The sequence below is a fragment of the Mus caroli genome, unplaced genomic scaffold (assembly GCF_978045245.1).
Source record: "Mus caroli unplaced genomic scaffold, Mus_caroli_1 scaffold_6, whole genome shotgun sequence".
NCBI classification, from domain to species: domain Eukaryota; kingdom Metazoa; phylum Chordata; class Mammalia; order Rodentia; family Muridae; genus Mus; species Mus caroli.
In genome coordinates this window covers 121659919-121687669 of record NW_028227261.1, presented here as the reverse complement: position 1 = coordinate 121687669, position 27751 = coordinate 121659919, and the positions used below count along the sequence as shown (strand labels likewise).

General features: G+C 46.9%; 1 protein-coding gene and 1 pseudogene across 3 annotated transcripts in view; one reads left to right on the top strand and one right to left on the bottom strand.

Moving 5' to 3' along the window:
* Ankrd6 (ankyrin repeat domain 6) overlaps positions 1–27751 on the bottom strand; it is a 148162-nt gene that overhangs the window by 61301 nt on the left and 59110 nt on the right. The window contains exon 1 of one of the 3 annotated variants that reach the window (XM_029476788.2): positions 18–476. The exons of the other annotated variants lie outside the window; for them this stretch is intronic. The gene's annotated coding sequence lies outside the window, so the exon portion shown is untranslated. Of the gene's footprint in view, positions 1–17; positions 477–27751 lie in introns of those variants that run through there. 3 annotated transcript variants of the gene reach the window in all.
* Positions 369–26920, top strand: LOC147004393 (enoyl-CoA hydratase domain-containing protein 2, mitochondrial-like; annotated as a pseudogene).

Here is a 27751-nt window from a genome sequence, read left to right as displayed (position 1 = left end):
CCGGAGACATTACTCACACATAGGGCTGTCCTCTGTGTTCTTTCTGAAAACGCAGTCAATTCTTTCCTGAGGAGAGCACACACTTCCCGGGGCTGCTGTTCCCGGGAGCTCAGATTTACCTACAGCAATGGTAAGCTTTCTTCCTTAGCTTCCGCTGCCGACTGACCGACCGACGATCTCGGCATCAACCCATTAACGCATCCATTCAGCTCCAGCTCCAGATGCTGCTCTGTTGCCACTGTTCCGAGTGTTGGAGAGTCTGATTTTGTGAGACAGCTCTCTCTTACAAGCGAAGGACCTGTAACCCTGCCCATCAAGAGTCAGGAGCGATTCACGGCTGAGCAGAGTGTTTTCAGAGGGATGCTCTGATGACGGAGGTGAAGTTTGCAGCCTGGTGTGAACGGGAGCACACGGGAAAGGATAAGAGGACAATCACAGTCCTCACGGTAACAGCTGGGGACATGCTGGCATCCTGCGCAGCAACCCAGACACGAGCGGCTTAAGCGGAGTCCCATACAGGGACTGCAGCATCAGCAGCGCAGACAGGGGCTGGCTGAGTAGCCACTGAGATGTCTGTAAACCCAATCTGCTGGCACCCAATCTCCTCCACAGTGTGGGCAAGGGGGAAGTGGAGAGCCCCTTCTGAAGCAGAAGCAGGTGCAGCTGCTCCGGTAAGCATCCCAGGTGTGTCTTCCGGCCCACTTCCTCAGGCAACAGCAACTTCCTACTGGAGACAGGGGCTTTCTTTTTGACGTGAGCCCAGACACCACATTTCCCAGGTGAAGACAGGATTAGAATGGGGAGAATAATTTGGCCACAAATCCTTTGACCACCATCCAGTCTCACACCTCACCCCTGTTCCTCCCAGAACAGCAGCTCCTGTGGCCACAGGGCCAGCTTCTGCCCTTTGGCGCAGAAAGGTCAGACTGTGGACTCTGGCCTATACACTGCACAAATGTGGAAATATACCAGGGGAACAACTGCCAAGAGACAAAAACGCCGTCTTTCCCTTTTCTGCAATCACCACTGGGCGCTATGTGAGATTATAACAATGATGGACGTAACTGGATTCCTACTTTGAAGAAATGATTAACCTGGCCACCGTGACATCACAACCACGACCCAAAAGGACCAGGTGCCAGAATCAGGGCAATCAGTTTAAAGTCCGTTGCCTCAAAAGAACCATGAGAGTTCCTCCTCCTGAGGCCGTAAGCACAAGTATGGGGACAGATGTACTGCTTACAGAAGGTTCTCCACATAAAGAAGGAGGTGGCAGAGCAAAGAGGCTGCTCTTCATGCCTCATCTCATACCGCCATGTCGAAGCAGGAGGGACAATTGTTTCTTGAGCTGTTGCAAGGACAGGCAAATCTGATGGCTACTGAGTCAGCTAACCATCTTGGCAGGAGACAAAGATGCTGTTGCTATTTCAAGCCTTATTCTTTTTTTTTTTAATTTATTTTTTAATTAGGTATTTTCCTCGTTTACATTTTCAATGCTATCCCAAAAGTCCCCCATACCTACCCCCCAAGCCTTATTCTTTTTTTTTTTTTTTTTTTTTTGGTTTTTCGAGACAGGGTTTCTCTGTATAGCCCTGGCTGTCCTGGAACTCTGTAGACCAGGCTGGCCTCAAACTCAGAAATCCACCTGCCTCTGTCTCCCGAGTGCTGGGACTAAAGGCGTGCGCCACCATGCCCGGCCAAGCCTTAATCTTTTTTTTTTTTTTTTTTTTTTTTGGTTTTTCGAGACAGGGTTTCTCTGTGTTGCCTTGGCTGTCCTAGAACTCACTCTGTAGACCAGGCTGGCCTCGAACTCAGAAATCCGCCTGCCTCTCAAGCCTTAATCTTAATGATGGTTCTTAAACACTTTAATCTCCCTTCTAGCCCACCATCCACCAGAGGTAGTGGAAAAGAAAAGATACAGGGGAAGTGGACCTGTGTAGAAATGCTGCTTTGGAGCAAATCCCATCTGTGTTGTCAGGAAATCGGCAGTTCAGTTTATAGATCAGCAGTGGCAGCTCGATCCATTCAAAAACACTTCACGGATATATACTAGCAGTCCAGTTCACTAGAGTCCTCAGGAGCAGCAAGAAGCCACAGCATACTACCACAAGGTTTTTTTGTGTGTTTCTCTCTGGAGTTCCAACAAAAGGAACTCAACTACACAAATGTAAGGAGGGCCAATACATGTGTGTTTTTAGCAAAGAATCCTTCATCCGTGTCCTTTCAAGGTGCTTTCTTTAGCAAAATATCCTTTCACTTGGGTTCACTTAAAAAAAAAAATAACAAAAAAACCAAAAAACATTCCACGTGTCTGCCCCGGCAAAACACCATCCAACACAACTGACTTTCCAAAGAACCCTTAAGTTTCCACTTCAGGGTGACAAGTGTATATTATCCAGGAAACCTGGGTTGCACAGCTCCACTTTTAATGAAGCTGCTGAGAGGTAAAACTCATTAGCTCGCTGGACCAGAGCTGTAGCGACCTCCTGTTCTCCTGGAGGATGATTGCTTACTAGAGACCACCAGCACCTCCCAACTGCAGCTTCGCTTGCCCATCACATAGCAGATGGCTCTACCTGTGCTCAAAACTCAGCCCATTGCTGTCCCTACAGATGCCATCTACCACAGCTCTCTCCAGGTTCCTACAATGGACCAAACCCTAAGCCCCACTGTCACTGTCACTGAAAACAAGTGGCAGTTAAAGTGAAATTAGGTCACGATGGGGGACTGCTGCGCTGATGGGATAGTGTGTTATACAAGAGACATCAATAACCCAAAGGGCTAAATGTACTTTCTTCCCCTCACGTCCCAGTAAAAGGCCATAGGGACAATGTGGAAAAACAGCCATCTACAGTTGCAGAAGAGCCTCCATGAGAAACTGAATCCTGCTAGACTCTGATCTATACCTTTTAGCCTCTAGAACTGAAGGAAGATAAACTCCTGTGAATGTGCTTTCCAGGCTACAGTGAGACAGAGGCTCAAGTGGACTCTATAGCACCCGGTGGGGAAAATGCTATACGGCTGGGGCTGGTCTCTGTACCTCAAGCTGAGTCCTATTCTCACCATCTTGCATCTCAGTGCCTCTCATTGTGCCTGGCACACAGCTGGTCTTTATTATCCATTACATAAATGATAGAAAAACTAACAGCTGGTTGCTACGGGACTTTGTAGGAATGAGAGGACACGTCACCTAGACAACCTGTCCTTTCCAGATGAAGCAGGTCATGGCTCCAACCCTCAGAGAAAAGAGGAGTAAGATATACTAATCTTCCTCCTCCTTCCACTCACAACAGAGGACCATAGCTCCTGGGACCTGAAGAGTTACGGAGCTGGAGACCATCCTTAGTGATACCCATCAGCACCAAAGAGCTGGCCTACACCACAGCCACTGGGAGCTGCCACCCTGAAGCCCTTCTGGGGAAATCCACAGATGCTCAAACAAAAACAGGAATGGGCCCAAACCAACACCACCTCCCAAGAGCATCTACATGCCCTACTCATACTTGCCTCCCTGTAGATCTTTGGTCAATTGTTTGTCTTTTTATTTACTTTGTGGTGTTTTACGTATTTATCTATTGATGGTAACAGCAGAGAGCAGCAAACACTGGGAGAGGAATCACTTCTCTTTAGTGGCTAAGGGAAAGGAGCCCAGCCAAGTGTTGGAGGTGGGGCAGACGCAGACATTAGCATTAAGAAGAGCTAGCAGGGGTAGGGTGGTCTGAAGGATGACAGAATGGCCGACAAGGAGAAAGTAGCGACTGCCACCAGAGCTTTTAATTCAAGGACAATGACCAAAGATGATACCAGGTAAACTGGAAAATGGCATTTGTCATACCATGCCAAGGAAACTGCCCCGCCTGGTGGTGGGAAGTTGGTAGGCAGGAAAGTGAGGTGTTGGCTCTCCTTGGAACATGGGCATTCCTCCATGACAGCAGGCTTGCCTTTGCTCACAGTGATAATGCACACAGTGCATTTCCTCTTTTCAGTTATTTTGCCTTTCATGCCAGCAGAGGCAGGTGGATCTCTGCGAATCAGAGACCAGCCCCTCATTTCCAATAGGGCTCAGCCTTTTACATAGCTCCTTTTCTGTCACAGAGCTCAGTGGGAAACTTTGACCAATGCCCCATACTTGTGTCTGCAGTTAAGGTATACAGAATAGCTCCATTCCCTAAAAACCCCTTGTTCTTCAAGGTCTGCACAGCTTTTTCTTTCCCATAATGCCACTGTCTGCTTCCAGCTCTGTCACCTTTTCAGACTGGTCACTCTATACTAGCAATAACTGTTTAAGGTCCATCTCCCGTATAGTTTCGTGGTTTGATAGCTGATTTCTTTTCAGTGGTGGATAGTACTCCATATATTGTTTGGATGTACCAATGTTTGCTACTCCATCCATTGAAGGGCATTTTGGTTTCTTCCAAAGTTTGACTGCTCTGCATGAAGCTTCTATAAACACGATGCAGGGCACACTCGGGGAACACCAGGGAGTACAACACCCCTCATACCACACAGCAGGGTTGGGCTTTGTGAGAAGCTATTGTTTGGTCCTCTCAGTGCAGCAGCTGCTCTTACACTGATCTAAGTCCAGGCTCAACAATATCCTTTTAGTTCCCACCTTATTCAGTTCCTCCATCCCATCAGGCACTACCACCTCTGCCATCAATGGTCCTCCCTCCTTAGTATCTGTGGCCTGCTCTGTCCTCCTTCCACCCTGGGACTCTCTTTTCTTTCACTGAAGAGCTCTTCTCTCGCAGGGACCTTACATTGCAGGACCTGGAGGTTCTTGGCTCTATTCTCTACTCACTCCCCGGCCCTCTCTTCCTCCTCACTGCCCACACCCTCTTCTGCTGCCTAGAAACAGCTCTCTACATGTCTACTTCTTCAGCCTCATTCACTTTTTCTAAAGCACTATATTTAAACATCCAGCCACCCAACAGACATCTTACTTGGATGTTCCCTCTCAACATCCTTCCTTTAAAAACCTCTTCCTTTTCTTGTGTCCCCACCTCGATAAGGGACTGCAGGTTTCATCGGTCAACTTGGTTCCCTCACCCCAAACCGTTCTCTCCTTTCGTCTTCTCCCCTGGCTGAGACCCTGCAGTAAATCACCCAATGCTCTGATTTGAAAGAGTAGGGAACGGAAACGAAGATGAGAGCTTTACAGGCAGATACTTGGGCTTCCGCTCCAGCTCCATCACTCCATCGCTTTCTAAATGACTGTTTCCTTGTGCATGCTAGCACTCACACCTCACTGGCCGGAGCTGTAGGCACACTGAAAGATATCTGGCAGCTGTGCTCAGAGAGATAAGCACAGTTACTAGGTTACTTTCAAATGGTCCTTGTTCTGTCTTCGCTGACAGCACTGCCTGGCTCCGGTACTCACTGATAGCTGCTCTTTAACTGGACACTGAGAATGTTTTCTGTAGCTTCTATCAGTGGTAGAAAGTGCACAGAGCGAAGTGAAGCAGGTTTCAGCTTGGATATGGAAATCTGCTTCCTTAAATGTCCCTGTACCTAGGGAGAAAGAGAAGCCAGACCCAACTCTTTTCAAGGTTCAGACAGTGGGTATATTTCAGCTTCAAATGTAGCTTCCATTACAGAGAACTGTACTCAAGCCAACCCAACCCGGCCACAGAGTTGCTGGGACACATTAAACGTGACTCCCAGGAAGACTATGTCACTGAGTTAACAGTAGTCACATTCTCTGTCCGCTCACCGGGTCTCAGCTCAGTGAGCCTCTGACAGACATGTTTCCCTATCAGATCTGTCCCTGTCAGGAGGTGATGAGAAATGAAGCCTTCTTCTTCCATCTGCTTCAAGATGGCAAAGATAAAGAACAGACCTCGAGCTGACACACAGAAGGGGCTGCTCATCCTGTATCTCTCTGCATGCAGGTGGGAACCAGTCTCCTCCCAAGCCCCGCCGTGTGTGTGTGTGTGTGTGTGTGTGTGTGTGTGTGTGTGTGTGAGAGAGAGAGAGAGAGAGAGAGAGACAGACAGACAGACAGAGACAGAGACTCTCACTGAATCTGTAGCTTACCAGTTTGGCTAGGTTGGCTGGTAGCAAACCCTGAGCAGGTGATGACCTGTCTCTATGCCACCCCAGCTGGGGTAACAGAGGCTACTGCCACACTCAGTGTTTATGTGGCTACTGGGGATCCAAACTTAGGACTCTATCCTTGCACAGCAGGCACCTACCTAACACCGAGCCATTTCCCTAGCTCCTGGTACCAATTGTTTTGTCTTTACCTGTGACTTCTCTACCTGTGTTTCTTGTCAAAGAATGCTTTATGTGGCAGAATTCGCATAAAGACTAGAGGCTCTGCTAATGCCAGGTCTGAACTCGCACATTAAGTCATTTGCTACGCTGGTCTCTCTGTCTCCAGTCCCTGCCCACTCCTTTCTCTACCGGAGTTTCTTCTAACAGTGTGCATGAGGGCTTGTTTCTCCTTGGCTATACCCGTAACCGGCAGATACACATCCCCTCAAAGCCCAGGGATACACAAACCTATTATGATCTGCCCCCAGATTCTAATTCCATCCGCTTCCGACAACCCTCCCCACATCCTGTTCCTCAGCTTGGCTACAGGGGTATTTAGAGTATCTGAAAGCACCCTTGTGCCATTTTCTGCTTCTAACTTTCTGTACACCACCCCCAAACCCCCTTCTCCTCCATATCTGATTCAAAGGTGGCCTCCTCTCAGAAGATTCTACCTGCCCTCCTTTGTTCTCCAGGTTCCCATGACCCAGTTGCTCTGCCATTTACTTTGGATCAATATTCTCTCATATATTCTCTCTCTCTCTCTCTCTCTCTGCCTTTCCTTGATATCAGATCTCATACTGCCCAGACTAACTTCTAATTTCACTATACAGCTAAGGCTATCTCCTTGAACTTCTGATTCCCCTGCCTCTACTACCCATGTTCCAGGATGACATGTGTGCGCCCCCACACTTGGCTAGGAATGCACCTTTTAAAGGTGGCTGTAGCATTATGAATCTGGACCAAGACTGAGTCATTACTGCCAGCCTCTCTCATTACCTTATGATTCAAAAGCCCTGAGACTGCCCTGACCAGAGAAGGTTCTGTCATGTGGCTCTTACCTTTCTCAGATCGCATGGCCTCGCTTAATATCATACTTTGCAGAATATTACCCTACAAACACAGGAGTCTGTGAGGCTGAAATTCTTTAGCATTGCTCCTATTCACAGCATCTCTCTTCTCAGCCTCTCTTTCCACACTCAGCCCTATAAGATGCAGAATTAGAGGAAAGGGTGACAAGGCTGACTTATGAAGTGTTCAATTCCCAGCACCCACACAACGGTTCATAACTATAACTCCGAACCAGGGGATCCAATGCCCTTCTGACCTCTGAGGGCACAGAATGCATATGATACACAGACATACATGCAGGCAAAACCCATACATAGAAAAGTAGATTAAAAAATTTAACTGATTAAATAAAACTAATGATACAACACAGTGATAAAACACTTCTCTAGTATACTGAGACCCTGAATTTGATTCCTAGCACAAATAATAATAATAATAATAATAATATTTATTATTTACAATAATTATATTATACAATCATAACAACATATACCACACTATAATATACTATATAAATAATAGCTATTTTTATTTTATTATTATTTATTCTACTATTGGGGTTTAGACTATGTTCCCTTGAATATTACCCTACAAACACAGGAGTCTGTGAGGCTGAAATTCTTTAGCATTGCTCCTATTCACAGCATCTCTCTTCTCAGCCTCTGAGTCTTTCCACACTCAGCCCGCATTTCATTCCTCTGTGTACTGTCATCACAAGTGTATAGCCTAGCACCTGGTGCAGGAACAAGGCCTGCTCAGGAACAAATGAGCACTACTGTCTACCTGAGTGAACCAGAGAGCAAGCGCCTTCACAAGTGTCTTCTCAGCACTCCATACGTCCAAACAGCTAATGCTGTAGTGACCCCTCAATAAATACGCCCATGGATCGTTTTGTTTTGATTTTTTTTTTATTCATTCATCTGTTGATGGACATCTGGACTAGTCCACTTCCTATACAGCAACAACAAATACGGATGCTCATGTGCCTCTGTGGTAGAATACATACTCTATTGGTCGTATACCCAGGCGTGACATAGACTTGAGACTTGCAGGGAAAATTGATGATCTGCAAAGTATGATATTAAGCGAGGCCATGCGATCTGAGAAAGGTAAGAGCCACATGCTTTCTCTCATACGCAATGGTAGCCTATAGTGTGTGTGTGTGTTTGTGTGTCTGTGTGTGTGTGTTTGTGTGTCTGTGTCTGTGTGTATACGCATACATGCAAACAGATTAAGTGTGGATGAAGTCTAAACATCAAACAAGGAGATGGAGAAGAAGCAGCGTTAGGTGATGAGCAAGGACAGGGGATTGGCAAAGGAGAGGGTGCAGACAGATGTGGCTTTTACAGAATTACAGGAAGTCACCCTGCCAGGGGACGTGAGGGGGGGCAGGGGGGGGTTGAGAACAGTGGGGGGGAGGTAATCTCTCATCACACAGAGCTTAAGAGGGAATTAAATACAGGGGACTTCTAAAAAGGGATCCAGGCCTGGAGAGCATAGAAAAGCAGAAGCCACTGGGAGGGCCTGAGGGGTAGCCCTGAGGAACACAGAAGAAGAAATTCTATTGAAAATCAAGTTAAAGTGGAAATGACTCAGCGGGGTGTGACTTTATGCTAATACTGTCCACCTCTTGCTAGCAGATGTCAGGACGTAAACTGTGTAGACTCTACTTATACCACACGTCAGCAGAGGACGGTTCGATCCAGCTTCTTGTTTCTCTGCCAAGGTTGGCTGAGGCCGGATGGAAACAGCAGGAGGAAAGGTCTATTTAAACAGTGCGCCCACAAACTGTTCTTCAAATCTGGGCAGGTTACACAACGGGCTTTCTTGTATAGTAGACAGAGTTAGCTATATAGTTAGCAGCAGCAGCTACCGACTTTAAAGGGTAGCCTGCATAACCCACACAGTAAGTGATAGCACACAGCTCAGAGAAGGCACCCCATGAATACGAGGGGTGCACAGCTGACCATGAAGTTAGCAGCAAGCTAAAGTCTCCAGTTGACTTCCAAGTCTTTCCCAACTTTTACTCTGTCTGGATCCCTTATCCTACCAACTACAGCTAACAAGTCCAAGGGGCTGCCCCAGGGATGTGTTGGACTCAGTACTTCTCAGCACACAGAACAATGGTGCTTGGCTTTAGCTTTGCTGTGATCGGGTGTCCTGGCAGAGATGGGGATGAAGACAAGTGCAGAACCATCAGGGAGGCCCTGTGGTCCTCCTGTCACGTCATCACACACCTCTGATCAGACACGTGCGTGCAGAGAACATGCTTCAGAAGACGCTCTCTGACCTGGGCTCTGACCCTCGAGAAGGTAAGGCAGAATTAGGTAGAGGGCTCCCAGAACTCCCTGCCTGAAGTCAGCTCAGGCTCATATCCAGCATCTTCCTAGCCCAGGTTATTCATGGGTTATCTCCTAGATAAGGCTGTCTTTTAAATTAGCCAGACTTTAAGTTCCAGATTGTAGATGAACCACAGGCAGTAACAAAACACATGACAAATACCAAATTATCACAACAGTTACTATGAATTATTGAAAATTAAAATTCAGCCACATTAGCTTGGAGGGATCACTCAGCATTTAAGAGCACTGACTGCTCTTCCAGAGGTCCTGAGTTCAATTCCCAGGATCGACATGGCGCTCACAACTGTCTGTAATTGTCTACAGCCTCATGGAATCTGATTCCCTTTTCTGGTGTGTGGACATATATGCAAACCAAACACCCATATACATACAATATACATACATAATACATTTTTTAAAACTTTTTTTAAAGGATTTATTTATTTATTTATTTATTTATTTATTTATTATATGTAAGTACACTGTTGCTGTCTTCAGACACACCAGAAGAGGGCATCTGATCCCATTACAGATGGTTGTGAGCCACCATGTGGTTGCTGGGATTTGAACTCAGGACCTTTGGAAGAGCAGTCAGTGCTCTTAACCACTGAGCCATCTCTCAAGCCCTTTTTTAAAACTCTTAAGCCTGTAAAAAAATAAATAAATTCTGCCACATCTTTTCAAGGAAAGATCCTTAATTTGAAACACTATAACTGGTGTTAATGGAAATGACGCTGACCTTAAATTGCTCATTATATGCCAAGAGGTAATCCCAGAGATACCCATTCCCAAGAGACTTAAACAGACTTAAAATAGTTATTTCTGTCAGCATAGTCTAATTATTACCATAGTCAAATTACTTCTACAAGGAAAATACATTTAATTAGTTCAACTTTGAAAGTCTTCAGGAGAGAACCCTTAGAAATCACAAATTTCAGGTCAACCCAAAAGATGATAAACCTTCAGTTCTTCACAGAGCGGCAAGTTAACCCTGAATCTTCACTCTTCTCATTTTTTTTCCCCATAGAAAGAGGATTTGTTTCCTCTAAGAAAATCTAGGTTTGGGCTGGAGAGATGGCTCAGCAGGTAAGAGCACTGACTGCCCGTCTAAAAGGTCCTGAGTTCAATTCCCAGCAACCACATGGAGGCTCACAACCATCTGTAATGGGATTCGATGCCCTCTTCTTATGTGTCTGAAGACAGCTTCAGTGTACTCATATAAATAAAAAGTTTGAGAGAAAGAAAGAAAGAAGAAAATCTAGGTTTACTCTGATGGCTGACTGAGTTTCCTCTCGGCGCTCACTTACCTCCTGGATGCTCTCAAGAGCGGCAGGACTCATCTGTGGGAAAGTCCATAGGCCGCTCTCCAGAATAAGATTCTTGTATGGAAGTCTCTCTTCCACTGGCCTCCCACCACCCCGTGATGGGAAGTGTTACCCTAGGCATCAAGTGTTCAGCAGCTGGAATAATGCCTTTAGTTGGTGACCCTATCAGATTAGGCTTAAGTATTTATGTGAATATATTCCAATGATGGGAGGGGGGTGTCAGAAACAGAAATAAGAACTTTACCACCTAAATCTCACACTTTCAGGACCATCCACAAGCCTCTGGGCAGCTTGGATACAACTCTGTTACTGGATTTTAAAATCAAAGCAACAAAGCTAACTCCACAGGGAAAGCACCGTTTCCACAGTGGCTGAACCTCCGTACCTACCCATAAGAGGACAGTTCTAAAACGCCGCCTCAGAAACCACTTTTTTTTTTTTAAGATTTACTATCTTTTAAAATGTGTGTATGCCTGCCTGCACAGGTTCCACCAGTGTGCAGCTTTCTTCAGAGGCCATTAAAAAAAAAAAAAAAAAAGATGTCTGATTGCTGGAGCCGGGGTTTCAGGCAAGTAATTCTGAGCTGCCCGCCATGGGTGCTGAGAACTGGGTCAGTTTGATAGCTGACTGTGTTTCCTCTCTGAGGCTTACCACAAAGCTTTGGTAGAGCAGCAAATGCTGTCAGTCTCTGAGCCATCTCTCTAGCTGTACATTTTATTTTTATAATCTGCAGATACTCAAGGGCTTTCAAGGAAAAGTCGAGTTAATGCAAAGAGCTGTCACAGAAATGCCACTCGTAGGCATGCATATATCGAAGTGACCTGGGGTCATGTGGTTTCACAAAACTGGTCCGTAAGTGTTCTCAGCAGCATCGCTTACAACAAGCAGAGAAAACAACTCAACTGTCAATCAACAAACAAGGGTAGAGCAGCACAGTGCACAACACTCATCCACAGAAGACACAAGAGTGACAGCTCAGGTTACAACAGCAAACTAACTAGAAGGACCAGATATAGAGAATCACATACGGTCAGTATCCACCATCCCTCTAACGATCCAGGACAGACAAATCCAAAGACAGAGGAGAAGTGGCTTCCAGGAGAGAGGGTGAGGACATAGCAACAGCTGCCAATGAACTTAGTTAGGGCTTTCTCTTGGGAGAAATAAAGACGTTCCAGAATTAGTGGTGATGACCCACCTTCGTAACTACACTGAAAACCCAACCAACTGCATCCTTTAAAAGGGTGAGTTCCATCTGTGAACTACAGCTCAGTTTAAACAAAGAAGTTCAGTACTGCAGCACTGAACAAGCAAACAGGAGTTTAAGACTACTGCATTTCGAATGCTGTAGATAAGGCATTTAAGTCATCTATTCCTCTTTGCCGGGGATGACAACAGAAGAATTATTAGTATGGATGCTGTGAGATTAAGTACAAAAGTAAAATGTTTGTCAGTAAGAGAATGCACAGAAAGTATCCAACAAAATCAACATGACAGAAAGATTAAGGCCTGGCTCTCAGCCACCAAACCTTTGACACTACAAGAATATGGTTCTACCAGACCCAATAAAACATGTGCTTTTCTATATAAAATTATGTAAGAAGCTACTCTGGGCAGGCTTGCTATTCAAACAAGGAATTATCACAGTCTAGGAAAAGACATCCACAAAGAGATGCCATCCATTGCTGAGGAGACAGCCCGCGTGTTCCCACAGCCCATCCATGTTACTACCTCAGATTCATGGGAACATGACACTGTCTTGGTGCTCCACACTATTCCTGCTGCTCAAATGCAGGCAACACCAGGGCTGTGGCCAGAGATGAGGCATGTCACCACCAGACCTTAACTCTGTTCAGTTTGGCTGGCTGGAAAAAGGTGTGGGGATAGCGGTCCTTACTTCCATGGCCCAACTCTTGCCAGATCAACCACGGCCTCCTGTATCTACCTTAATTTTCTGCTGAAATGCATCACATGTAAACCCCCAAGTGACCGCTGTAATGACCTCTTTAGAAGATTGCTTTAAAGTGGAATTTCTTAGGGCTGGAGAGATGGCTTAGCAGTGCAGAGGTACTGGCTGCTCTTCCAGAGGTCCTGTGTTCAATTCCCAGCAATCTACGTGGTGGATCACAACCATCTTGTACTGGCTAGTTTTGTGTCAACTTGGCACAGGCTGGAGTTATCACAGAAAAAGGAGCTTCAGGTTAGGAAATGCCTCCATGAGATCCAGCTGTAAGGCATTTTCTCAATTAGTGATCAAGGGGGAAAGGCCCCTTGTGGGTGGTGCCATCTCTGGGCTGGTAATCTTGGTTCTATAAGAGAACAGGCTGAGCAAGCCAGGGGAAGCAAGCCAGTAAGGAACATCCCTCCATGGCCTCTGCATCAGCTCCTGCTTCCTGACCTTCTTGAGTTCCAGTCCTGACTTCCTTTGGTGATGAACAGCAATATGGTAGTGTAAGCTGAATAAACCCTTTCCTCCCCAACTGTTTCTTGGTCATGATGTTTTGTCCAGGAATAGAAACCCTGACTAAGACACATCTGTAATGCGATCTGATGTCCTCTTCTGGCAACCAGGTGTATGTGCAAATAGAACACTCATATACATAAAATACATAAATAAATAAATCTTTTTAGAAAAGGAAGGAAGGGAGGAAGGGAGAAAAGAAAGTCAGTCAGTTGGGTGCTGCACAGCTTTAATCCCAGACTTGCAAGGCAGACTGGAGATTCTTCGTGAGTTTGAGACCAGCCTGATCTACAGAGCAAGTTCAGAACAGTCAGGGATACACAAAGAAAACAACAAAAGTGGTATCTCAGCCACTGCCATTAATCTTGTAACTGCCGAGGACAAGGGTAAGCTACAGGCAGGCCTGTTCCTTTTCAGCCTCTGGGGCTGCCAAGCACACAAAAAGGAGCAAAAAGAAAGTTGACATCAGTGACTGCAATCCACAGACTGAGGAAGGGCTAGGTCTGCTTGACCAAGGACCCTGTGATATACACATCCCCATACAGTTCACAGAACAATGATTTCACTGGTCTTTCTAGAAAAGGACCGGCCAGCACCTACAGATACCAGAACGGCAGATCTTTCAAAGACTATTATATTAGATGGTCTGGGCTGACTCTGAGACTATAGGTCCTAAAATACAGTTCTCCAGTAATACAGGGGCTTTACGAAGTCCATGTGTCAGATAAGGCAGAGGCCAAAGCTGTTTCACTGTAGGCCCAGGAGTCAGGAGAAGCACCATGTGGTTACGCTCTAGTCCTCAAGGGTGTGATCCAGACAGACAGACTGAGAAGCTGACAGAACCTTACGAATGTTCAGAAGATGAAGAGTGAGGACATCGCAGAGAAGAGTTAGGGCTTTCCTTACGTAAATCAAAAATTTTCTGCATCATCCTGGAAATGATGGTTCTCACCCATCGACTGGGCCAATTTATCCCAAGCAGCCTGCTGTCCTGTGTGAGGCAGCAATAATCAACACCCAACATGTGGCCTGCATCTGCTGAGATGGTTTTCGCAGGGAGCTGGAATGCCTTTTCCTAATTACTTTTTCTGGCATTTCTACAATTTAGTGACGCAAGTTCTGCCCCATATCAAGCCGGCCTAATGTAAAACACCAAACATCTCAAGAACAGACAGACATCTGGCAATTCCAAATTGAGCCATTAAGAGTTGTACTCACTTTGGGGAAATAAATATCCTACACTCTGCACAAAGATACATTCTTTTTAATGTCCCAAAATGGAGATGTATGCGACAGGTGCGAAGCAGGAAGTGCTGCCACTCTCAAGCTGAAGTTCAAAGGCTCTCATTAGGAATACTTGGGAGAGCCAGGCAGTGGTGACCCATGTCTTTGATCCCAGTGCTCAGAAGGCATAGGAGATCTCCTGCCTAGGGGATCTCCTTAGAATTCGGGGTCAGCCTGGTCTACAGAGTGAGTTCCAGGATATCCGGGGATACACAGAGAAACTCTATCTTAAATTTTGGTGGTATGATTTTTGCTGGGCTGTGGAATAACTTTTCCTAATTGCTTTTTCTGGAGATCTTAAGTAACTTCAGATTTCAGAGCTTATCCACACAGTAACAGTTAAAACTTTTCGGGTGAAGAATTGTGTCTATCTATTCCTCTTCCCTTCATCATACTTTGCATGGACTGGACACACAAACAGTTGGTGAAGCATCCAGAAAAGCAGCACAAAACAAGGAAGGATTTTTGACAATCGCAGAAGGACCGGGGATCCTATACTAGCTCCTTCTCAACACGGATGTGGTCAAGTCTGTCTTTCCAGAAGCACGGTGACAAGTGAGGAAAGAGTAAGAGGGTTAGGATGCTGTGCTGTGCACTTTCCAGTGAGTCACCAGATCCTTGTGATGGTCATCAGCAGGTGATACAGACGGGAAACACCTGAATCAGCGCTTAGAGAATCAGCGCTTGCAAGCTCTCCTTTGACCTCAGAAGAAAGGAGGAGGAGGAAGACGGAGAGAAAAAGGAGAAGGAAGAGGAGGGAGAGAAAGTGGAGAAGGAGAGGGAAGAAGAGAAGAGGAAGCAGCAGCAGCAGCCCCTGGATACTGCACATCTTCTACTGGAAGCACATAAGAAGCAGGTTCACCATTGATGATTGCCACCCCAGGGGAGGACTGGAAACACCTCACTCTAGCATTCTGGGCAGAGACAATTTCTATTATGTACACAAGTCCAAAAAGTCAAACACTTAGTTCCTGGAGGATGTCTATCCCTGTCTTGCTTTATCACCATCATTTCTAAACTGTTACACTCTGAAATATTTGCAAAACATGGTACCAGAAAAATCAAAACATTAGAAATAGAAAAAAATACTGTAAGCAGCCCATTTACTGAAAGGTCTGCAGTGGAGCTTTGCAAGAACTCTATAAGGATGGCCAGAGACAGCAGCCACATAGCTCTCCCAAGCCCTGTGCATGTTTCCCACTGTATCACTGAGAACAACATCTGGGAAAGCACAGAGCAGCAGAGGCTGCTAGGCCCAAGGTCACCAAGGGTGAAGGAGCTAGCTAACATTTACTGAGTTTTCCTGGTAGGCACAGGTTGAGGGGAAGTCTCCCTTGAATCCTCCCAACCACCCAAGTGGCTAACCATATCACACCCACATCTCCAGCTAAAAGTAGAGGTCAGGCTACTACCTCAGGAGTGCACAGCAGATGGGTGGTGGGGTCCACCTGAACCCAGGCGGCAAAATATCAGGACAACTGCTGGGGGTACTGTGGGTCTCTCTCTCACTTTCCTAGTCAAGGAGTCAGCTTCCTCTGTTCGGTCACAGGTAGGAAAGCTCTGCTGTCAGAGTCTTCACTGCAGTAGAAAAAAGAAAAAGTGCCTTTGTGTATTTGATGGCCTGGCTCAGGGCAGAATTCAGACAAATGACCATCTATTGCCAGTTTGCGTACCAGGCGCTATCCATGGGATCGAGAGGCTCTGGCCTGGCCAAAGAAAGTCAGAGCAAGGCAGGCTGCTAGGCCTCTTCCACTGCCACTGCTGCCCCCGAGTTAGCGGCAGGTGGCAAGCTAGAGTGCGGACACCCAGCTGGTTGTACCAGGCAGAGGTCCAGCGACAAAAACTTAGGTAGAGAATACTCTTCGCTGGAGTGTTACAGCTCGATGCGACAGGCACTGTCTGAGGATCTTTGGTGCAATAACTCGTGCACTATTTCTTGCGGATAGGACATTCTGAGGTGGATCTAAAGGCAGATGCTTTCTCTTGGCTTAGTCTGAGACGTTAGGGATGCCGCATCTGCAGGGAGGAACCAAGTGTCATCCCTATGTAACTGACTGTCACAGTCCTCTCAATGGGGTGTCATAGTCATGTGCTCTAGGACAGGACCCTGGTTGGGAGTAGATTTAAATGCCTACCGCGATCAATTACGAGAACTGCCGGGGTTCCTGAATCTGCTCCACCTTACCAGGTTTTGCCTGGTGGCACTGTTCACTGCCCCACAATCTATGTACCACGGTACCATCATCAGTGAATCCAAACTACAAGGTGTACTTCTGCACTGATCTTGTGTGTGTGTGTGTGTTTGGTGTGTTGAGTTATTTTACTTTTCTTATCTGAGCTGTACAGTCCATAGTGTCAGAATCTTCAGAGCAGGTATTTTTCCCAGAGCAATTGGCTATTCTTATGTGCACACTGTGTGTGTGTGTGTGTGTGTGTGTGCGCGTGTGCACGCACTCAAGTGCCTGTGGAGAGGTCACAGGGCATCAGAGTCTCTGGAAGCTGTGAGCTACCCAATACGGGTGCTGAGAACCAAACCTGGGTCCTCTGCAGGAACAGCAAGTGTTCTTAACCACTGAGCCACCTCCCTAGCCCCAATCTTGGGCATTTTATCTGGTTTTATACTACAGACATCTGTGGCTTATTACTTCCAAGGTATACAATCCATTCCCACTTCCTAAATCAAGATGCCCTTAGGCCTCAGGAAGGAATTTAGCTCTCAGTACTTACACTGCAGTGAGGTTAATCATTAGGCAGCTTTAAATATACATTCTGTCTTAATGAACTTTATTAAGGCAGCGATTTGGGAACCGTACTCGTGTTTAATTGTTTAAGACTTTGAATCTCTTAGTCTCTTTTCCCTAAAGAAACTGCATGGCCCACTTAGCAGGCTGGAGTCCAGACAGTCCCACTAAGAGCTTGCCGGGATCGACAAGGCCCGCCCTCCTGCCTGCCAAGAGTGTAGCATCAGCTTAGCAGGCGGAGCAGGTGGGTGGGAACTTGGACCCTTCTCAGCTCCCTATCTTCCTACACCCTGAGCAGGTCCTGTCCCTACTCCACATGGCCCTGGTCAATCTGCTTGGGTTTTCTTCTTCTTACATGCTTATATGCAGTTTCCTCCACTCAGCCCCAGCCCTAGAGAGCATGGATCCAACAAAAACCTTGTCCAGGTTCACACTATATGGGTCAGCCCCCCAGTGAACACCCAAGCAGCACACTTACAAACATCTGTCAAGAGAATGAGTTGGATATGAGACAGTGAAAGAAGCAAGCAAAAACAGAACCTGAAGACTGACGTAAATGATCACCTATATTCCTCAAAATCTCTTAAGAGCAGTCATATCAGTGCTGGGAACTGGACTTAGGTCTTCAGGAAGAGCAGACAGTGCTCTTGACCATGGAGCCATTTCTCTGGGCAACCCTTTCTTTTTCTTTTTTGAGACATGGTCTCACTATGTAGAGCCTTGCCTGGCCTGCAATTTGCCCTGCAGACCAAACTGGCCTAGAACTCATAGAGATCTGCCTGCACCTGTATCAGGTCTATACTGCTGAGCCTGGTTAAGCCCACTCTCTAATGCCTCTCGGGACCACCTGTCCAGGGGTAGCACACAGTTGGCTGGGCCCTCCTTACATCAGTTAGCAATTAAGAAAATGCCCTACAGAGATGCCCAATCTGATGGAGGCAAATCCTCACTTCTTCACTGGTTTGTCAAGTAGACAACCAAGATTAGCTTTCACAAAAAAACACTATTGAGTAACATTCACCCCCAGCCGAAACATTTTTCTATGTCCCTTCTTCGAGCTAAGAAAAGACCTCTTTCTGCAAATAGGTTTTCGTTCTGGTTTGTTTTGTTTGTTCTGTTTTGTTGTGACAAGCCAAAAGCCTGTACTCCTCACACTCCGCTCTCCTTCCGATGGCAGGGAGGATGTTAGGGTGACAACCAGAACCAACTCAGTGGCCGGAGAGACAAATGCTTCAAGTCAGCCATGAAATTGCCTAATTGTCTTTGCCAATTAAACTCTTCCCCAGCAGTCACATTAAGCTCCAGTACTAATAATGTGACCTGGAACGAGAGAAAAAGACCTTCCCATCATCTGGAGAATTAATTCTTCTGCGTGTCAGTTTTACAGTGTAATCCAAGGCAATAGCCATTTAGATATTATTCATCATAGTATTCCGGATGGACAGCTGGACTTCAAGTAAGCCTAGGGGACAGACAGGCTCCAAACAGACACACTTTCTATAGGGATTGTGGATGTAGCTGAGTGGTATAGAGGTTGCCTTGCTTGGGTTCAACACTTAGTACTGCAAGAAAAAAAAAGTGACTCCTAAATGTTGCATATGGACAGAACAACGTTTATTTATAATACTAACCCTGAGTCATCGGCAAAATAAAAAGTAGTGTTGGCAAGAAAGGGAGTGTAATACCATGTACCTTTAGGGGTTGGTGTGATGGCTCAGGGGATATAGCCTCAGATGCACCTTCTACAGACGGATGTGTGGCATAAGTTCAGACAAATAAAGAGAATTAAAACTAATCTTAAATAAGTCAAGCAACAGACCTATACTTGGATTGGATTTCAGAAAACAAAATCTTTTTTAAAATGTGTGTGTGCACGTGCATACATGTGTGCACACATGCAGATTCACATGTATGTGGACCCACGGGTATGCACACACATGTGAAGGGCAGAGGTCAACCTCACATGTCATTACTTAGGCACTATTCACATAGTTTTCTGTGAGATGCCGTCTCTTACTGGTCTCCAGCTTAGTAGCCAGTGAACTCCAGAGGTCTGCGTGTCTCTCCCTCCCAGGCACTGGAATTACAACTGTGTGTTACCTCACCCAGATCTGTTATGTGGGTTCTGGGATCAAATTCAGGTCCTGCTCCTCACAAAGCAAACATTTTACCAATGGACCTATCTTCCCATCCCAGAAAGGCCAATCTTCTCGTTGGCACTAGGTATTCTCTAACAACTCATCCCCAGGTCCCTGTGAGAAGCTAGTTCCTCTACCGTGAAGGAAAACTCCTGAAAAGAAGCTGTGTTTGCCCAGATTGGTTGGATGATTAGAACTTCAGTACTGTAGAGCCTGGCATACTGCAGGTACGAAGGCCAGATATCTTCTCTTGGGCTAGTGTTAGCCTTGCACACAGCCATCCCTTGCCCTTCTGTATTAGAACTATTATCTGTGACTAATAGACAAAAAACTTTAAGACTCTATTGGCTTAGCAGACTACTAGGTTCTACCAAACTGCAAGCTAAGAATGTCATGAGCTAGCACCTTGGGCCTATAGATCCCCGACCTTGCTATAACTGCCTCTCTGATGTGCCCACCAATGCATTTTAAACTTGCCTTGGTTTATGACTTTACTTCGAGACAGGTTTTTCTGTGTAGCCCAGGCTGCCTTAGAACTCACTCTGTAGACCAGGCTAGCTTCAAACTCACAGAAATCTGCCTGCCTCTGCCTCCCAAGTGCTGGAATTAAAGGTGTGTGCCACCACTGCCCAGCTATTCTGTAAAAATTTTAAATTTCATGAAACTGCTTTCATCCTGGTACATAGGATTTTTGGTAATCTAAACCTATACTCTTAGGCCATTCTCAAACTAGCTAGTGCTTCCTTTAAGATAAAAGCTGTGGTTTTGCATCGACACTACCCATCCCCAGTTAACCTGCAGGAGACATAGGGAGCAATGGCAGTTTTGAGGATAATGTAGCAATTACAGGCAGAAGCAACAGATACACACGCACAAACATACATGCACACATTCTCTCTCTCTCTCTCTCTCTCTCTCTCTCTCTCTCTCGGAAGTTGCAGACAATCGGTTCCTTGAAATTAACAGGGTTTCTTTCAACTTGGAGAGAGCAGCATTCTGTCCTTCAATGGGACATCTCATTAGCCAGGCTTGCTCACTTACTCCTACTGATTGATGCAAAGAAGGAAAGAACAGAAGATGGTCCACAAGAGTAGAGGGTACCAAGAAAGCCTTCTCACAAGCTGCAGACTCCAGGTTCCCACCACCCAGAACATCTTGCCTTAGTTTCTTTTTCTGTTACTACACTAACATCCCCTGACAAAAGCAACCTAAGAGAGAAATGTTCATCCCGTCTCCTAGTTGAGGGGCCAGAGCTAACATCCTGGAGCTGGGATTACATCGAAGTAGGGAAAGTCAATGTAGCAAAAGCCTAAGTCAGCCTGACATTCATGTCAATCAGCGGACAGGAAGCAGAGGGCAGTGAACACAACCCATTACTCAGCGGTTCTTCTTCACTTCTGTGATCCAGGGTCCCAGGCAGGGAACAGACCCACCCTCTACGGACGAGATCTTCTGTCTCAACTAACACACTCAGGATAACTTCCCACCCAGGGTAACTTGGCATGCCCAAGAGTCTTCTCTGAGTCTCGATTCTATCGGAGTGACAGCTAACACAGCTTCACGCAGTTTCTCTGGGGTTAATACCAGAAGGCACCGTATACTGTGGACATTCAAATGCTGCCTATCTCATTAAGTCACTGCAGGTATCAAATCAATGTCCGACCCTTGGTGGACACGATACAGGCTGGCTAGCAGTTTTATTAATTCTTTTGAGGGCCAGCCTTCTTAAGGCTGATAACATGGACTTGGCCAAAGTCCCAAGCAGCCCTGGGACAGCCTCAGTCTGTCAGTGTGAATGATGTTTCCCTCACAGTGGCTTTTCTGTTTTTTTTTTTTTTTTCCTTTGTTTTTTTCGAGACAGGGTTTCTCTGTATAGCCCTGGCTGTCCTGGAACTCACTTTGTAGACCAGGCTGGCCTCGAACTCAGAAATCAGCCTGCCTCTGCCTCCCAAGAGCTGGGATTAAAGGCGTGCGCCACCACGCCGGCTTATGGTGGTTTTTCTATGTAAGGGAAGAACCTAGCACCTTGTAAGCATTCGCCTCTCTCATTCACTGGATGACACTTGAGCAACCTGGAAATGGCAGAGACAACAGCAAACCCAAGAAGCTCCCTGCCCTCATTGAGCCTCACGTCTGCTGTGGAGCCTAACTCTGGTGGAGGAGCTGTGTGTGTGAAGTATGCTGTGAAGAGAGGGTAGAGGGTGTTGTGGTGACACACACCCAAGGGAACCAACCTCCCTGTGAGGTCAGGGAGATGCCCTGCACGGAAAGGGGATTTCAGCAGGTACATGATTAAACAGAATAGGCCAGACATAGGGGCACTCCAGATGAAGTAAACTGCATGACCAAAGGTCCAGAGTGCTCACTGGAGAAGTTAAAGGACACCTAGGATGACAGATGACAAGACTTAACTGTTCTTCCAACCAGAACGTACTCATTTGTCCCTGTGTCTCACTTTAGTGATTCTGCTCTCGCCTTTCTGCAGCCTAACAGTGGCATAGCTGTGAAGGCAAAGGCTAAGGAAAAGATCAGACCCAATATACTGGCTGGAGTCCCAGGCAGGAGCAACCCTCTCGCCCCAGGAGATGGACGCATCTCTCAGGCCAAGGAGCCGTTCTGCCTCCCGAGGACGCACAGTTCTCTCCGGGATGTGCTGCAGTAAAGATTCATCTTGAATCCTTCACTTACAGTCCTAAGGCACACCGAGGAAAACAAGGCCTCCCATGGATACCTAATGTTGCATTCTGTGCATGCATGGTAAGAAGAAACCCAACATATAGCCTTTTTACAAAAGATTTTGTTTCATTTTTAATTCTGGGCAGGTGTGTGCGCCTGTGTGGGGCATATACCAGTAGAAGCACCAGGAGGCCAGAGGTGTTAATACTCAGGAGCCAGTATTGCAGGCGGCTATGAGCTACCCAACGTGGGTGCCTGGAACCGAACTCGGGTCTTCTGCAAGAACAGTATGTGTTGTTAGTTGCTGAGCCATCTCTTCAGTCTGACTCCTGGCATTCAAACGTGGAGATGGGATGAATAGATTTTCTAGAAGCAACTCTTTGACTTTTATATGGTTCAGCTGCTGCCAGGACCTCTCTATCTCCACAAGCTAAGATTTCCCGTGTCGGTTTCTCTTGACTAGTGTCAGAGTGAGCAAGCCCTCTCTGGCCAGGCATCCCTTCCTCTCCCCCTCTGACCTGGCTTCCACCTGCTGGCCCTGACTGACTCTATATTGGAGGGCTGCCAGGGGGTGACTGAAGCTGTCTGGGAACTGTACAAAGCAGAGCTCCCTGACGCTGTGCCTCTGAAAGGAAACCAGGCTACTGCACAGAGAGAATGTATTACTTACATAACGTCACCACGGAATCAGGCCAAACTGAAAGGGATTCCAAACAACTGCTTACTTTCCCCTTCCTTAGCGATAGTAAGGTTCTCAAGGGGACTGGAGAGAGGGCTCGGCAGTTCAGGGCTTGAGTTCAGTTCTCAGCACCCTCATCAGTCGGCCCACAACTGCTACATCTTTAGCTCCTGGGGATCAGCCACCTCTAGCTCCCGTGGGCACATAAACTTCACACAGATATGCAATTAAAGATAATTTAAAAACCTAAAGACAAAGATACGTGGGATGGTTGGTTTGTGTGTCAACTTGACTAAGCTAAGGGGAACCCAGATAACTTATGCAATGTTATTTGTTGTTTCAGAGGGAATAGCCTTTGAGAATAGTTTTTGCTCCCAGTGAAGCAGAAGAGGACCCTTCTCTGTGTGGGTGGGCATTGCTTAATTGCCTCTGGTCCTACCTCAAGCCCCCTGGAGAACAAGAAGAAAGGGGACAGTTGAAGGCTGTGCCTTACTGTACTGGGGATTACCTTCTCGCTTTACATTTCTTCCTTTTCAGGCTTTCAGACTTAAGCTAGAATCTCTGCTCTCCAGTCTACTGTGACAAATGGTTCCACTTCTCAATCCCTATAAATGTGTGAGCCTTCTGAGTCTCCTAGAGTTATATGAACAAGTAGCTCCTAGTGATTGTGCCCCTCTGGAGACCCTGACTACGAAACAGTTGGGGAGTTCTAACTCCATACCCCACTCGGAAAATGGCCCATGGGACATCCATTGCCCTGCAGGGTTAGAACCATCAAGAAATAGGGAGGCTGCCACCCCATCCTCAGCAGTAGCCACAAGCTGCAACTTGAGGAGGCATATTTCAGAGCCTGCAAACAGAACCGATGAGGGCTCACAGCTACTGTGATTCCCTCCCAGAGATACATCATTTTTACAGATAAAAAGGTTGGAGCGCAGCTCAACAACAGCGGGAGGCTTGAGCTCTTATTTCTGGTTCATGGAGGTCCTATCTTCCTGGCTCTACATGTCAGAAACAGGGCTTGTGGGGAAAGATGGATAGAGCAGACCATTCAAACCACTTAAGATAATTAAAAACTGAGCCCATGACAAACAGAGCACACACAAAACCAGTCACGAGCAAGCTAGCTGCTCATGAAGAAAGAAGATTGCTACCAAAGAACTGAAAGTACGCAAAACAGCAACAGGGAGACAGGCTGGAGGCGAGCAAGGACAAGCCATTTCTAGGGAGGAAGCCTGGGCAGGGGCTCTGAAGGGAGATGGCTTACGTGTGCAAAGCTGAACTGAGGGAACTGACCTCTCCTTCTGGGGAGGCCTGTGCGTGCCGACTTCACTCACTTTGAGTGAAAACCATAGAAACTGACATCATTTAGCAGCCAACCAATCACACAAGCTCATTTTATTACCAAAACATGCTTGGTAGCCAAACAGACTACACCCTTATCAGACACCAGAGACAGAAAATTTATTCTCGGATTAAGATTCCTAAGGCTTTCTTAGTGCTGGAAATGCCAGTGTAGAAACTTCACACATTCACGTTTCCATTCTCATCTCAGCACTTTGGCCAGCTATGCCTCTTCACCGACTGCTGCCCACTGCAAGAAGCCTCTCTGTGGCTTTGCCATTTTTTATTCTGTATCTATGTGTGCACGGGACTATCTCCCAACTGTCTGCAGGTCATCCCGAGATAAACTGGTCCCACAGCAGGGAAGGGCTTTTTGAATTGCCTCCTGTTTGAGACAAAAAAGTCTGTTTGTCTTTTCCAGGACAGTCTCTGGAGGCAAAGTTTGTCCTTGACTCACCATGAGCCAGGCATCCCAGGCCTCTCCCATGATGGCAGCTGCCTGCTGATGCTAAGAAATGACTGAAGGGAGGACAGGGACTGCCTCTAGGTATGGCTGAGTAGAAGGCGTTCATTGTAGATGAGGGAGAGAAAAGCCAGAGGTATCTGGAAGAGTCCATGAGAGGAGAGAGATGGGGAAGACTGAGAGAGGAAGAAAAGAGAGAAGGAGCAAGAGAGAGGGGGCCAAGACACAGAGCAGAGGACCAAGAGGCAAGCCAAGAGAGTCTGTGGCTGAAATAGCAGGGCTAAATAGGAAAGAGAAGCTAGGGGCAGGGAAGGGGAGCCCCTGGGCTGGAGAGGTTTAGAATAGGAGACAAGGTATGCCAGCCAGGGTGAAAGATGCTTGCTGAGAAAACCTAGAGGCCAACACCCGCTTGGGTATGCTAATAGGCACTATAGTTAGCCTTGTGTCTGCAGTTTCCTTGGTACCTGACAAAAAGCAACTGGCCTCAAAGAAAGAAGAGGGAAGATACAGGCCTTTCCTAACGCAAACCTTACCACCAACAGTGCGTTTATTGTCCGATTTGTTGACACCTGCAGCCAAATGCACACTACAGCATACATGGTAGTTTCCAAAGACAAGAATATGGCAGCGGACTACTGCGGTAGCTCCAGCTCTCTGGGACTTGCTGTTTTCTTCTCCCCTCTGCTAGCCAGGGCCCACCATCATCCTGTATCTCAGTCTAGAAATGTCTGCTGTGATGGCTACTGTTTAACTGACAGAACATAGAATATCCTGGGAGACATGTGGGCATGTCTCTGGGCATGCCTGTGACAGATTACCAGAAAAAGACCTGCCCACTGTGGGTGGCACCATTCCCTGGCTGGGATCCTGGACTGTATACATGGAGTAGGTATTGATTGATCTCTTCTCCCTCCCTGTGGTTGAGTTGCCTAAAACTCCTGTGCCCTGGCCTCTATCATCCTGAATATATTGGATTTTGCACTGTGAGCTAAACTGAAACCCTTCTGTCTTCAAGTTGCTTTTGTTCGGGTTTACTTCAATAATAGGAGAAAACATGAAGACAACTGGCCTGGAGCAGGGCTTTCCCTGCACCCTTGCCTCCTTGCCCTGCCACAGGCTGCTATCTGAAGTGGGGAAGGTGTGTGCAGGGCATTGCCACTCTAGGCTTGGCCTTCCTGCTCAGATGCCTCCACTAATGAGCTCATGCTTGAGTCCAGAAAGGTGGACTAGGTGGGCAGAGCTCAAGGCTCTAGAACTAAGAAATGGTATTCCCACAACTTTCCCAGACCAGGCAGGCCATGGTGTGCTTCTAAACCAGGAAGCCAGAATCCTTCCACAGATTTCACAGAGCATGAATACAATAGTCAGTAAGAAAGAGACAAATAACACAAACTGGCATGTGAGTCCCCACTTCATGACCCGCCAGGAAAAGCCATCACATTTTCAGGATGACATACCCCATTCTAATTTCTTTCTTTACAAAAATAAGAATTAAAAAATGGGTCCCCTGCCAAGCGCTGTCCCCTGGATGTCCCTGGGAGACCTCGATTACGTCTCCCCCACCACATCAGTGGCACACAAGATCCAAGTGTACACCCTGGCAGGTCCAGCTCAAAGAATCACTGAGATACTAATGAAAAGATCTCATGCCACAACGACCCAAGAAGGATTTTGTTAGTGAGTGGCTGGAAGCTCTGGTCAGTGGCAAGAAGACCAGCAAATGTGTGTTCTACTCTTCAGAAGTGGAGAAAAGGGTGTGTTCTGTGCAGGTGTGGACCTGAAAGACAAGTGATGTAGAAGCCGGGATCTTTGTCCAGCAGCAGCTCCAAGGCCTGATGAATGAGGATGTTGTGCCCCTCATTGAAGCCATGGATGGATTAGCCCTGGGTGGGGGACTGGAACTTGCCCTGGCCTGTGACCTCTAAATCACAACATCCTCAGCTGTCAGGGAGTAACTGAGACTGCCAAGGACTCTTCCCAGGGATAGGAAAAAGTTGGAGGCTGCCTAGGGGTGACAAAGGACTCATCTTCACAGGACAGGGACTGAATGGGGTGCAGACTCATGAGCCACACTGTGGTTCAGAATGGGGAGGGGAGGACCACCTACCACCAGGCATAAGCACTGGCCTGGAGATCCTGCCCCAGGACCTCATAGAGTACAACTGGACAAAGTTGCCATAGGCAGAGGAACAGTGAACATTGCATCAGGGACCGTCCTGGAAGGAATGTGCTACACACAGAACATCCTGAACCAGGACTGGCTGGAGGCACGGCAGTCTTCAGGGAGAACATGTGACACTCCCCTCCCCACCCCCACCCCAGGAACTTTAAGCACAGGAGATACACACCATAAAGACTAGGATCCAAGGTTTGCAGGCTAGCCTTCAGCATGTCACCTCTCTCTGGCCTTCAGTTTCTTCTCAAGGGCAATGGCAGTCACTCTGACTGGTGTGGTGCCTCGAACCCTAGGTACTGACCAAGCCACTCACCACCACATGCCACATTCCTTATTCTGACTAGTCACTGGGATCTAGAGACTCCTGGTTCTTCCTACTCAAATAAGCAATGGGCCTGTGCCACTGGCACTATCGGAAGCCCTCATTTCTTCCTCTGGATAGAGAATAAATCCTTTGAGGTTTTAGCTGGGCTGGTATCAGGAGCCAGACCACAGGTTCCAGCTCTCTGCAGCCAATTTGCTGGTAAGTTTGGACAAATCATTTAACCTCTCTATGACTCAGCTTATGCCTTTGAAACTAATCAGATGTGATGACTTAAAATCCTCTTGTTTAATTAACATGTTGCAATTGTGTATATAGCTCAAATTTACTATGTAGCTAAGGACCTTGAATTTCTGATCCTCCTGCCTCTACATCCCAAGTGCTGAGATTATAGGCATGGGGAACCATGCCTGGTCTACAAGCTCTTGCTTTGGTTTGATTTTGCAGCAGGCTCCAAGGTACCCTGGAGTTTGCAGTCTCCCTACCTGAGCACCGTTGGTGTTGGGGCCACAGACACATCGGGTCCTCCCATTTCACTTATTTCTCCTACAAGCCTTGAGAGCACAGTCCTGCTTCTCTTCACTCTGCAGGAGGCTGTCTGGCAGCTTGCTCTATGCCCACTCAGAATGTTCTATCAGCAGCTCAGGAACCACAGGGACAAACTTTAAAGGCCCCTTACTGAGGGCTAAGGAG